Source organism: Lucilia sericata, unplaced genomic scaffold (assembly GCF_015586225.1).
Source record: "Lucilia sericata isolate MDLA Ls3-8-SP2 unplaced genomic scaffold, ASM1558622v1 Contig000357F_arrow, whole genome shotgun sequence".
In the NCBI taxonomy this organism is placed as follows: domain Eukaryota; kingdom Metazoa; phylum Arthropoda; class Insecta; order Diptera; family Calliphoridae; genus Lucilia; species Lucilia sericata.
This window is the reverse complement of record NW_023994377.1, coordinates 304,839-318,141: the sequence shown is the minus strand read 5'-3', so window position 1 is coordinate 318,141 and position 13,303 is coordinate 304,839. Positions and strand designations below refer to the sequence as shown.

At 35.4% G+C, this 13,303-nt stretch overlaps 1 protein-coding gene across 2 annotated transcripts in view; it reads right to left on the bottom strand.

The window, feature by feature from the left end:
- Positions 1 to 12,996, bottom strand: part of LOC119604057 (protein tramtrack, beta isoform) — a 60,526-nt gene extending 47,530 nt beyond the window's left edge. Inside the window, exon 1 of one of the 2 annotated variants that reach the window (XM_037956435.1) lies at positions 12,501 to 12,996. The gene's annotated coding sequence lies outside the window, so the exon portion shown is untranslated. The remainder of the gene's footprint in view (positions 1 to 12,500) is intronic. The other variant, XM_037956430.1, reaches the window with a different exon arrangement.
- Positions 12,997 to 13,303: the final 307 nt, after the last annotated feature.

The window sequence follows — 13,303 nt, the reverse complement described above, 5'->3', positions numbered from 1 at the left end:
CACACACATACATATGTACGTTTACATAAAAACAACCCGTTAAATTAAAGAGTTGAATTGTGTGTGATGGCAGAGGAGTTAAGGTAGAGAGAGAAACCCTTGGTTAACAACAAAAATACACGTTTAAAATAGCAGCAATCGTGGCCAAGATTACAAAGATGATCTTTGTTTTTCTGGTTATTTAAGTTCTGTGGAAGTTTTTAAGTTGTTTTCTTTCTCCTTTCATTTAGCTTTTTTTCAAAACAATTTGTTAAGAAGCTTTTTTACCGCTTTTGCTACTTTAAGTGCCCTTAAACTATATTTATGGGTTTTTGTTAGAGCTAGGAAATCCAATCAAATGAAATGAGTTTATATCCCCAAAAACTTTAAGCAACTTAAAAAAAAAAAACAAGAATATGAACAGAATTGTACACGTTTTTATAACCACTTTGTTTGTAAAGTGTTAATGATCATTACAAAACCTCATTAAGTTCATCATGTTGTTCACATACAGTATAGCGAATTGTATATAGTGGCCAAGTCATCACCATCATTTTGATTGTCACTTGAAGTCCGTTTTTTTTTTGTTTTGAACTTTTTGTTGACTTGGCAAGAGTTTCACAAAACTTTTCCCTTAAACGAACAGTGGAGCAGAAATTATCTCTAGGTTAGGTTTACTTCAGATCTCTAAAAAAACACTTAGGCCGCAATAGGTCTTTCTGAGCTCTGCTTCAATACATAGCAATCTATAAAAGGTATTATCGTCCAAATTTCAGAAACGCAGTTTCGTGGACATAACTATTTCTTTAGATCAGTGTTCTTGAGAGATGTAATATTAGGAATAACATTGCTCCCAAGATATTTGGATCTAATTTCGATAAAATCCTGGCATACTCTCCGCTTAATCTACATACTTTAATAAACTTTGGATTGAGTTTGACGTTAGAATAACTCCTTGTGTTTTAGACTTCTACGTCTTGCATTTTGCACTTAAATCGTACGATAATTTTATCTTTCTTTAGAAAATTAAATCTCCTCTTGGTCGCCCAATACTTAGAGTCCAATTAAATTTATCATAGACAATATAGTACTCCTATTAATGTTTGATGTTCGACATAGCAGATCTCATACATTGAGCATCTATTCTGATAAAGTTGGATTTATTTTTAACGATTCTATTCTATCATCTTAATAGTTTATTTAGAGGTATTTATTTAATCTCACAGATTCCAATAGATATTTACTCTTTAGTAGCCGAATGGTATGAGCTGAGATAGTAAAGACAAAGGGTATGAAGCAGCGTGTGCTGCAAGGAGTGGAATGCGCAATAAAGCAAATCTGTTGATAATGGCGAACCCTCTTTCTTCCCCATTAATTGAACATGCGTGATGATGAACCAAATGGCGGATATAGAGTGGACGCTCGATAAAAACCCACAATTCTCGGTTGTCTTCCGTACCATGACCATGGGATGAATGGCACTACGTTGATGTGTCTTTCAACGGTGGTCTTTGAATCATGGCACTGTGAGGTTGTATTTGTCGTCCATTTATAGTAAGGGGCTCTGCAATATGAGGTTATTTACCATTTCCCATAAAACCATCGAGCTCTTGGGAATCACAAAGTCTAAACTATGTGGAGCTGAGCGTGAATGCAATTGAGAATGGCATGAACATCGATAAGACACGCAAACTATGCCAAAAACCTATGAGAGAGGTTCCTACTGAGTTACGGGGAATCCATACCCCAAGGAAAAGAGGCTGATCCGATGGATCTCCTTATTGCAAATGACTCCACAGTAGCCACTTTAATCACAGTGACTGGCACATCTGAGCACCTAGAGACGTATTTGGTAGACTGAAAAACGAATCCATCAAATAAGCTGAGCACTTTAATCTTACACAAAGACAACACTCTGTGGCAAATCTGGTATGAACAGAGTTTTCGCTAAACAGGATAGGGACAGGGAAGGAAAATTCAATGTTATCACTTGTATAAGATATCTTTCATCAATCACCATTCGACCCAGCACACTTCTCATTCATTCGAAACACCGATGTAAAACATCATCCGACGCACTCACTTTAGGTATACGGGCGGTTAAGACCCGTATCCCCCTTCCCCATTCATCCTGTATCATATAAACATAACATCAATTCATTTCCAACGTTTAGTCTCACAGTCTCTCCTCTGTGGGGTAACAGTTGACTTCACCAACACCACCGAACTTATCCCGAATCAAAGATTTCATCGTGCATCAGTCTTTTCTTCTCTTCGCGCGATTTTGGGTTTAAGCCACAGCCACCATGTGCACCTCAAAGGCACCTCTCCAATAACTGGTACAACTCCAAAAGTCTGCCCTGCGTGCTATCGGTTTCTGTGGTACCAGATTATGTGGTTCTCTAGTTCGACCACATGTCATATCATTCCTAAAATAGGTCGAGGATACATTTGATCATCACCAGTTTATAGTCCCGGCAGACTAGAGGAACTTGTAGCACCTCTTTACACCGGGATTGCAATACACCAAGATGGAATCATGCCCGGGTGGATAAAATGTATCATAAATCAGGTGAAATTTTGGATATTAGAACTTTTTCTGCCTGCTGACTTACTCAGCAGCTCATGACATTGCAATCTCGTGACCTTCAAATCTAGATCATTTCATACACGGTCAAACAATCTTACTGAAAATTGTTCAGTCAGTGTGGTTATCTTCACTGAGGGATACCCAATGGAGAGATTTCAAAACCTCATCTTCATTGAGGAATTTGGAACCAAAATTTCCTTTAGACTTAATGATGAGTGCACTATCTTACAAGCTGAAATTTTTTCAGTAAAAAGGGCATCAAATTGGCTGAAATACTATCACATATCTAACAGAAATCCATACTGATAGACAAGCTGCTTTTAAATCCCTGATCGGTGTATATTCTACATCCAGACTTGTCCAAGACCCATAGGACCTAAGTAAAGCTTAACTCCTGGCAGTAATCAGTTTGAGAAACCTAACTTAACCAGTTGAAAATTACAATTCTCAACGATAGGCCAACATAATGTATAAAAAGTCGAAGTCAAGAGATCAAAATGTGTTTGTTTTAAAAATAATCAAAATTTCATATTTGTTGACGTTATAACAACGCCATCTTCAAGATATCTTAATATAACGTTTAAGTTCGATGTGAAAAGTATACTTAACCCTTTATTATTTCGGGAATAAGGGGTGATTTAATATTAGAATTCTAAAAGAATTGCTGATAGCTGATTTAAACTTAGCTTAGTTGTCACTATCTTAAGAAACTTGATTAAAAATCTCTCTCTTTAATTCCCACTGTACGCACAAGTGTTTTTGTTGTTTTCTTTATTATTATTATTGATTTTTCACTATTTTTAAAATTTGTGTTGCTGTCGTTGTTATTATTGCTGTCGTCGTCCATATTCCATGATTTTATTACAAAACAAAAAAAAAAAAAAGAAATGAAAAAAATAACAACATAAACATATTTTGGTCACTGACCTTTATTTTTGTGTTTATGTGTGTTATTGTTGTTGTATCTTTTTTGTTTTTACTTTTTTTTGCCTACAAACATTCTACACACTCACACACATTTAAATCAAAGACCAACCATCCATCTATTTAACTATAAAATATTTAACCATTTCTAACAACAAATAAAACAAAAAAAAAAAATATATAACTATTCGTCCCTCCATCCATTCCATACAAATTAAATAAATGTCGTATTAGAGGTGTGTTTTCTGTTGTTGTTGGTGTTTTGTAACCGTGTGTTTTTGAGCGAGTGTGTCGTCTTTTAGTAAGTGTGTGTATTTTAAAGATTTTTTGAATGGATTTTGTGCATGTGTTCCACTTTTTAAGTTTTTGTTGCTGTTGTTGCTACATACATAAATATTTGTTTTTTTTTTTTTTTGTATATTTCACTTAAATTAATTTCTCTCTCTTCATTTGATTTTTATCTTTGTTTTGTGCTGGCTTGTTGATATTTTTTTCTTTTGCCTCGAGATTGTGTTTCAAAAAAAAAAAAAAAATACAAATCGTATATTTCTAATTTGGGACTTGTTGTTTGTTTTTATTGTTGTTTTATATAAAAAAATTATAAAGAAAACACTCCATTGCTGATATTATTGTTTTCTTCTTTTTTTCTTGTTAAAAGTGTTTTTTGTTATGGCGCAAAGTGTAACCCTTTCCTTAGTTGCTGTTGTTGCCATCGCTACAGTCATTCATATAAAATTTGCCAAATATTTATTTATTTCTTGTTGTTGTTTTCATCTTCATTTTTTTCTTATTATAATTTGATAATGAACTTGATTTATTTTTGCATCGAAAATGTTTTAATAACCTTGACCTACATGTTTATACATACAACAACTGATGATCAACTAAAATTTATAATGACTCGTAAATGCATACAATTAATAACAACAACAGCAACAAAAAAAGTACTAAACAATAAAATGTTTTCAATTGATCACAAGTGGATTTGGTTTATATCGATTTCAATTTAGTTTGATCGTATTTGTGTTATCAAAACTTAAGGGGTTTTAATGAGAGATCATCATACATAGATTTCGAATAGATCGTAGTATCAAGACATTACAAAATTTGAGTCATTAAAAATAACTAGGTACTATAATACAGATCGTGGCTAAAACGGTTCACATTTCTAACGTTTATTTAGTTTCATGTGACTTCCTTTATCACAAGATCAGCAGGCAAGAAGTTCATTAGTACAAAACGGTTATAGTTTTGTAGTCGGCAATATAATCGCAAATACATCAATTGGTAGGTTTTAGATATGAGCATCCATATCCTGGATGCAAGGCGGCAAAGCATGCCGGGTAGCTAGGGTAGCAGAAAGGACGCATCAGCGAGCGATCTAGCTAGGCTATGCTATCGATCTATCTATCTATCGAGCGAGCGAGCGAGCGAGCGAGGAGCGAGCGAGCGAGCGAGCGAGCGAGCGAGCGAGCGAGCGGAGCGAGCGAGCGAGCGAGCAGCGAGCGAGCGAGCGAGCGAGCGAGCGAGCGAGGAGCGAGCGAGCGAGCGAGCGAAGCGAGAGCGAGCGAGCGAGCGAGCGAGCGAGGCGAGCGAGCGAGCGAGCGAGCTGAGCGAGCCGAGCGAGCGAGCGAGCGAGCGGCGAGGGCGAGGAGCGAGCGAGCGAGCGAGCGAGCGAGCGAGAGCGAGCGAGCGAGCAGCGAGCGGAGCGAGCGAGCGAGCGAGCGAGCGAGCGAGCGAGCGAGCGAGCGAGCGAGCGAGCGAGCGAGCGAGCGAGCGAGGAGCGAGCGAGCGAGCGAGCGAGCGAGCGAGCGAGCGAGCGAGCGAGCGAGCGAGCGAGCGAGCGAGCGAGCGAGCGAGCGAGCGAGCGAGCGAGCGAGCGAGCGAGCGAGCGAGCGAGCGAGCGAGCGAGCGAGCGAGCGAGCGAGCGAGCGAGCGAGCGAGCGAGCGAGCGAGCGAGCGAGCGAGCGAGCGAGCGAGCGAGCGAGCGAGCGAGCGAGCGAGCGAGCGAGCGAGCGAGCGAGCGAGCGAGCGAGCGAGGAGCGAGCGAGCGAGCGAGCGAGCGAGGCGAGCGAGCGAGCGAGCGAGCGAGCGAGCGAGCGAGCGAGCGAGCGAGCGAGCGAGCGAGCGAGCGAGCGAGCGAGCGAGCGAGCGAGCGAGCGAGCGAGCGAGCGAGCGAGGAGCGAGGAGCGAGCGAGCGAGCGAGCGAGCGAGCGAGCGAGCGAGCGAGCGAGCGAGCGAGGAGCGAGAGAGCGAGCGAGCGAGCGAGCGAGCGAGCGAGCGAGCGAGCGAGCGAGCGAGCGAGCGAGCGAGCGAGCGAGAGAGCGAGCGAGCGAGCGAGCGAGCGAGCGAGCGAGAGAGCGAGCGAGCGAGCGAGCGAGCGAGCGAGCGAGCGAGCGAGCGAGCGAGCGAGCGAGGGCAGCGAGCGAGCGAGCGAGCGAGCGAGCGAGCGAGCGAGCGAGCGAGCGAGCGAGAGACGAGCGAGCGAGCGAGCGAGCGAGCGAGCGAGCGAGCGAGCGAGCGAGCGAGCGAGCGAGCGAGCGAGCGAGCGAGAGAGCGAGCGAGATCGAGAGCGAGCGAGCGATCAGCGAGCGAGCGATCGATCGAGCTATCGAGCTATCTATTATCTATCTATCCTATCTATCTATCTATCTACATCTATCTATCACTATCTATCTATCTATCTATCTATCTATCTATCTATCTATCTATCTATCTATCTACCTATCTATCTTGACACGTACACCAAATATTTTTATTTATATGGATGTGTGTAGATTTTTCAAAAATTACCACTGAATGGCAAATATTTTTTCAATTTTACTTTTTTATCCACTGTGTATGCATTTCATACAAATGCAAATGTTTGTATGAGTGATGAAATAAAAACAACAACAACAATACAGCAAAAAATTAAGGAAATGGTTTCACAATATATACAATAGACATTGTCAGTCCAAAACCCAAACACGCGCATATTTGGACTTATTATTATTATTTGCACTTGAGGTTAAGTGTCTCACATCATCATCAACATCATCCTCATGATGATTTCATTTAAAAAACAACAAAAAATACTAAAAGAAGTCAACAATAATAAAAATATTAAGAAGAATAAGCAAAGAAAGAGAAAAATATGAAATTTTATGACAAATTACGAGAGAAAAAAAGAAAAAAAAAATAATAATACAAAAAGGAGCAAATCTTAAAAAGAAACTTTTTTACGTATGAACATATTTTCAATAAGTATACGCACCTCTGTATAAACTAAAAGCAACAACAATTGCAACAATAATAAAGATGTTGCAAATATGTTTTTAAATTATGATAAATTAACAAATGTGAGAAATGTGTTGTTGTTTTTATGCATTTCGAGAAAGTCTATTTACGCAAGGTGTGTGTTGTTGTTGTTATGTATAACAACAATGTTATTTTATGTTGACATTTAATTGCAATATTTTTATTGCTTTTTTGTAGTTGTTGTTTTTGTTGCTATTTTTATTTTATTTCATTTAAAAATAACCATGCGATTTACTATGTGACACTTGTTATTTTTATTTGTTTTATTTTTTTCTCTGCTCTGCTCAGGTTTATTTGAATATTTGTGTTGTTTTTGTTGTTGTTTTTATCTACTGCGTCACATTAATTTATTTTGTGATTGCTGTTTGGTTTCTTTAAGAGTGAGTGCTTGTGGGGAGAGTGTGGGGTATGAGTTTTGTTTCTAAACGTCATAATTTTTTGTATTTGTTATTGTTGTTATTATTTATTCTATGTTTGCTTTTACTCGCGTTTTTTTTTCGCTTTGTTATTGTTTTGAATTGATGACAGTCATCTTGTATCTATTTATTTACACCGTTGTTTATGAGGTGGTTAGAGTTGCCACATGAAGAAATACATACATATAAACATTATTTGAACCGTTTTTTCTAGCTAGTAGACATTATTTAATTATATGTATATGTAGGTACATAGTTAATAAAGAAGTTAATAATAAAAATCTTGAAGATCTCTGGCGGCCATGTCTCCCATCTATTCGACAAAGAATGAGTGCATCTGAAGATAACTGTCATATCTACTAACGTCTAACCGTCTAATTGGCTTTAATTCGTCTTTCGTCACAAATGTACTATTTGCAAATGAGAGTAAAGACAGTCTTTACTTTAGTGTCCCTAAGTGAGAGGCACTGTTCTATTGGAGCCTTTATAGGTAAATGGGACAGTAGTACACAGGACTTTTGTAGATGAGTTAGAGACAGTAGAATACATTATATCAAAGACTATAAATATATAAGACTATAATATATATATTTATAGTCTTTGATTATATCATATTAGCAGTTCGAGGCTACAGAGTCTCAGATTTGAATGACTAGGCACTCGAACTTGGCAATGTTTCCGGATACGATTTAATCACAATAAACTATTTGGTCTCGGAGTATGTAGAGGTTACAAGAGAGATACAAATCTTTTCTAAAAAACTTTCAATTGACACAAGCTGTCGTCATGGAGCGTGGTTTCAACTTTGCAATAATGATTTTGTCACACATGGCAACACTGACTTAATGCTCCTACCTTTAAAAATATCTCTATAGGTGTAGACACATTTCAGTGTAGTACACACGAGTGTTTTTAGCATGATTATAATATATAACTGTTAATTGTTTACATATTTTTCTCTAGATAGAAACAACAGTAAATGAAAACCGTTATAATGCTCTTTCTTAAAAAAACAACATTTCTTTTTCTATTAATTTGAGTAGATTTATTTTTAATAAACTCTTACTCTTCTTTCTCTTAAAGGTTTTTTCCTCAACGTTTCTTATTTGTTATTTATCTTAAAAAAATTGTGTGTTAATGAATGTATTTTATATTTAAGCCAAACAAAAACAAAATTGATTTATTATTATTGAGAATTGTTGGGATTACTCAAGTTATAATTGATCGCTAGTTATTAATAAAAAAAAGTTTGTTTTTGTATTAACAAATATAGGTTAAAAATCTAACAAAACAAATCGTTAAAAAAATAGATTTTTTATTTTTTTTACTTATTTATAACAAATTTGCATATTTCTTTGTATAAAAAAAATATTTCAAATATTTAGTTTACGTTTACAACAGGTGGTTGTGCGATCGATTGGGTAAGTTCAGTTACAGTCACACCAGGCATGGGAAATTTTAATTTTTAAAATGTTTCTAAATTGTTCCGAATGTAGTACTTTTTAGCATTTCTGGTACGGTATTATATTTTAAAGTATTTTGAGTTGTATTTAAACTAGCCTATTATCTAGTGTAGGGACTATTGACAGGTCCATGAACTAGACTATGGACACGTCTATTGACTAGACATTTGATTAATATATGGTCTAGTCAATGGAATAGTACATTGACTAACCTAGAAATTATATATCTATAGTCTAGTGTATAGTCTAGTGCATAGTCTAGTGTATAGTCTAGTGTATAGTCTAGTCTATAGTCTAGTCTATATTCTAGTCTATAGTCTAGTCTATAGTCTAGTCTACAGTCTAGTCTATAATCTAGTCTATAGTCTAGTCTATAGTCCAGTCTATAGTCTAGTCTATAGTTAGTCTATAGTGTAGTCTATAATCTAGTCTATAGTCTAGTCTTAGTCTAGTCTATAGTATAGTCTATAGTCTAGTCTATAGTCTAGTCTATAGTCTAGTCTATAGTCTTAGTCTAGTCTATAGTCTAGTCTATAGTCTAGTCTATAGTCTAGTCTATAGTCTAGTCTATAGTCTAGTCTATAGTCTAGTCTATAGTCTAGTCTATAGTCTAGTCTATAGTCTAGTCTATAGTCTAGTCTATAGTCTAGTCTATAGTCTAGTCTATAGTCTAGTCTATAGTCTAGTCTATAGACTAGTCTATAGTCTAGTCTATAGTCTAGTCTATAGTCTAGTCTATAGTCTAGTCTATAGTCTAGTCTATAGTCTGGTTGTTGTTGTTAATATGTTGATATTTTTCGTTGTCAAAAAGTGTAATATTACTGAATTTTCCATGCCTGACTTTATTCTCAAAAAGTTTTGAAAGTTTTGAGCAAAGAATTAATTAATAATTAAAGTTGCCACATTATAATGTTATTACTTTAGCCCCCATTAACTCTAACTCCCCTAACAATTGACCCTTTTTTTTACCATAATAATTTAATATAATTTTTTTTCTAATTTTAATTATCCATGATTTCTTTTAGCCTGTCATTTCTATTAACATCATTGTTATTAGATTTTATTATTGTTTTTTTATTTCCATTGTATGCATATGCAACAAAACCCTTTGCCCCGATTTTATACCCTCCCCACCCATTTTTCGAATTGTTTTTTTTCAGTTCATCATTTTGTTCACAAACCGCAAATGATCAGTGATGCATTACGAACGTAATGCTGTTCATATGTTCAGAATAAAAACGGCATTGATCATTTATTCATTTCATTCCATTCAGTTTTTTTATTTTCTAAGTTCCATTTTGTATGGATTCAATTTGTGTGTTTGTGTGTGTCTTGTAAAAATAGTTGTGAAAATTATTGCTTTGGAAAAAAAGGGGAGCAGCTTAAATGAACTCTAACAAAGAAAGAATTATTAGATTTTCTTTAAACATAAATTTGTATAATTCTATATGTATACATCACATTTGATGTGTGTTACGGGGTACATACATACCACATTTTATGGACAGATTGGCAGAAGTTTAAAATAATTAGTTCCTGGTTAGGATATACATACATGCACCATAAAAAAGAGAAATAATGCGTCTTGCTTGATTGCTGTTTTATGCTGATTTGCATATTAGATCCATGATATATGCGAGCTTTGTTTAGGATAATTTACTTCTATATAACTTCGAAAATTTGAAGTGGCTTAGATCCGCGAAAGTTGTCATTTTGCTTTTTTGAAGAAAAAAGCTCTTTCAATACTTTTTTCACAAATTGGGAATAGTTCTAGTTTAACATCTTTTTCAAAACTTTAAGAATCTTTGTCTGCTACTCTATCTCTTTTGATAACATTTTTCGATTGAACAACGTCATTATGTTTCAATTAATTTGTAAACAACTTCAGAAGTGGTGATACGATATAGTACATTACCCAACTTTACGAGAATTTGGTCGTTTATGAACCAATAGTTGTGTCTGTTCTGAAAATTCAGTACATTAGCACTTTCATTAAACTACACCATTATAGTGGGAAGGGTATCGCATGATTCGACTCAGAATCACTTTCTGAGTCGATTGAGACATGTCCGTCCATCCGTCTGTCTGTCTGGCTGGCTGTCCATGTAAACATTGTGCGCAAGCTACAGGCCGCAATTTGTAAGATATTTTGATAAAATTTGAACCATACGAGTTTTAAAAATGGTTAAAATCGGTCCATTATTTCACCTAGCCCCCAAACAACCTGACCTTCCGATTTACTGTTTTTAACTTATAACTACGTCAAATATACTACTATCTACCAAAAATGGGCACAACTAAGTTTTATATAGGCATAAATGACTATGCCAATTTTTATAATGATAGGCCGTCGTTTGACCCTAGCCCCCATACAAACCTCCCTTTAAAAAATATTATATAGTCTATAATCTGGTCTATAATCTGGTCTATAGTCTAGTCTATAGTCTGGTCTATAGTCTAGTCTATAGTCTGGTCTATAGTCTAGTCTATAGTCTGGTCTATAGTCTAGTCTATAGTCTAGTCTATAGTCTAGTCTATAGTCTAGTCTAGTCTATAGTCTAGTCTATAGTCTAGTCTATAGTCTAGTCTATAGTCTAGTCTAGTCTATAGTCTAGTCTATAGTCTAGCCTATAGTCTAGTCTATAGTCTAGTCTATAGGCTAGTCTATAGTCTAGTCTATAGGCTAGTCTATAGTCTAGTCTGGTCTAGTCTATATTCTAATCTATTCTAAAGTCTAGTATAGTCTAATCTGAAGTCTTGATAGTCTAAAGTCCAGTCTTGTCTATAGTCTAGTCTATAGTGCAGTCAATATTCTTGTCTACAGTCTAGTATAAAGTTTAGTTTGTAATCTAGTCTATATTTTATTCTATACTCTAGTCTGTAATCTAGCCCATAGTCCAGTCTGCAGTCTTATCTAAACACTAGTCTTAAGTCTAGTCTATATTATTGGTTATAGTCTATAATAATAATCTAGAGTCTAGTCTATAGTCTAGTCTTGTCTGTAATCTCGTCTGTTGTTTAATTCTTGCCGAAAATTAGTTTAGTACTTTAAAACCTTAAGAGTACTTTTATTATTATAAGTTAGTACTATTTCAAAATTTATATTTTTCATATCTGGTATAAAACCTTCATAATCGAGAGCGAAGACAATCGTAACTTTAGGTGACATTTGTATTGCACTTAGTTTAGGTTAGGTTAGGTTGATAGGAGGATGTGTCTACATCAAATCCGAAGAAATACACCTTTTTATGGAAAATGTTTGTTGGTAAAAACAAAATCGTTATATAGTATTCATCCGATATTCAGAAACATTTATTGTACTTAGATCAGATCAGATTATTATTTAACCATTTTAGTCGGGTTACTGTGTCCAAACTTTCTCCTAGAACACTAGTCACTTAGCCAGTCGAATGGATAGTAATGAACCTAAGCTTAAATAACTAGCTAGGAATACAATTCAGCAAAAATCTTTTTGAAACTCACCAAACTTCGATAACCAATTATTATTAAATTATGACTAATTTTGGGACACATTATAAGAAGGACTTAGATAATTCTCCCCCAAACATAAACTCAAACTGTTGAAATACAATAATACAAAAAGGAAAATTAGTTAATGCATACAAATTTCTAGTAATCAGTCAATATCTGTATGCTTTTGGCCCACAGCCAGTTAAAAGAAACAAAAACTTTCTAATAAAGAAATGCATTTAAGACAAACAAATAAAATTGACAACACTGTAACTTGATAAATGGGCATGACTAGGACAAATATTGATTGTTCATTGGAAAATAAAATTTTAAGAAAAATGTAAAAAAAAAACTTACCTTGGAGGAGACAAATAAGCGTAGAAAAGTAAATTCTTTAAAAACTCAGGAATTGTGTGGTTTGTTAGTGACTTATAAGTGGAGATTTGAAGATTTAAATTTTATAGTTTAAAGTTAGTTTTGTTTTGAGTATAATTTTTAGACTTTTTAAACACAAGTAACACTTTTAAACAAATTTTATGGTTTCTTTCCTTTTTTTAAATAAAGAGATTCTTTTATAGATTATGTTGTAGTTGTTGTTGTTGAGAAATTAAGAATGTTTGTTTTTGTAACACAAAATAAAGTCCATAATATTTGTATTTAAATTTTTTGTGGTTTTTGTTTTGCTTTGTTTTTCTTGATTGTGCAAAAAAACCTTATATGAATATTTATTATGTTTTATTGTTATTTTGTTGTTGTTTGTTGAAAAAAAATTATTTAAAAAATAAAATAAAAGAAACAAATCATATGGTTCAAAATATAAATAACCGCACCAGCGGCAAACAACCTCGAAATCGTACTGAAACGTAGGGATACGAAATACTAACATTAATGTGCTCTGACTGCTAGTGTCCCTGATTGTTTGTCGGTTGTTGGGTCTTGTGCCTCGTCGTACGAATCGGTTCGTTCGGTTTCGTTTTGATTTTGTAGCTGTTTTGTGTTTGCAATTTGTTTATGTTAGTGCTGTTGTTGTTGGTCTACGTTGGCGACCCCAAATTGTACCTAGAGTAGAGTCGTTGTTTAACGATGAATGTTTTAACGACTCTATACGAAGCTGTTGCGAAAGCTTAATATTAATAGCAACAACAACAACTGTAACAATA